The sequence below is a fragment of the Corvus brachyrhynchos genome, unplaced genomic scaffold (assembly GCF_000691975.1).
Source record: "Corvus brachyrhynchos isolate BGI_N302 unplaced genomic scaffold, ASM69197v1 scaffold1290, whole genome shotgun sequence".
In the NCBI taxonomy this organism is placed as follows: Eukaryota; Metazoa; Chordata; class Aves; order Passeriformes; family Corvidae; genus Corvus; species Corvus brachyrhynchos.
The window spans coordinates 59,961-60,231 of record NW_008235778.1 but is presented as its reverse complement, the minus strand read 5'-3'; positions in this window follow the sequence as shown (position 1 = coordinate 60,231).

The window sequence follows — 271 nt, the reverse complement described above, 5'->3', positions numbered from 1 at the left end:
GTGCCCCCAGGTGTCCCCAAGTGTCCCCAGGTGCCCCCAGGTGTCCCCAGGTGTCCCCGAGGTGTCCCCAAGTGTCCCCGAGGTGTCCCTGAGGTGTCTCCGTCCCCAGCCCGAAGTATCCCCAGGTGTCCCCAGGTGTCCCTGAGGTGTCCCCAAGTGTCCCCAAGTGTTCCCGAGGTGCCCCCAGGCATCCCCGAGGTGTCCCCAGGTGTCCCTGAGGTGTCCCCCAGGTGTCCCCAAGTGTCCCCAAGTGTCCCCAAGGGTCCCCGGG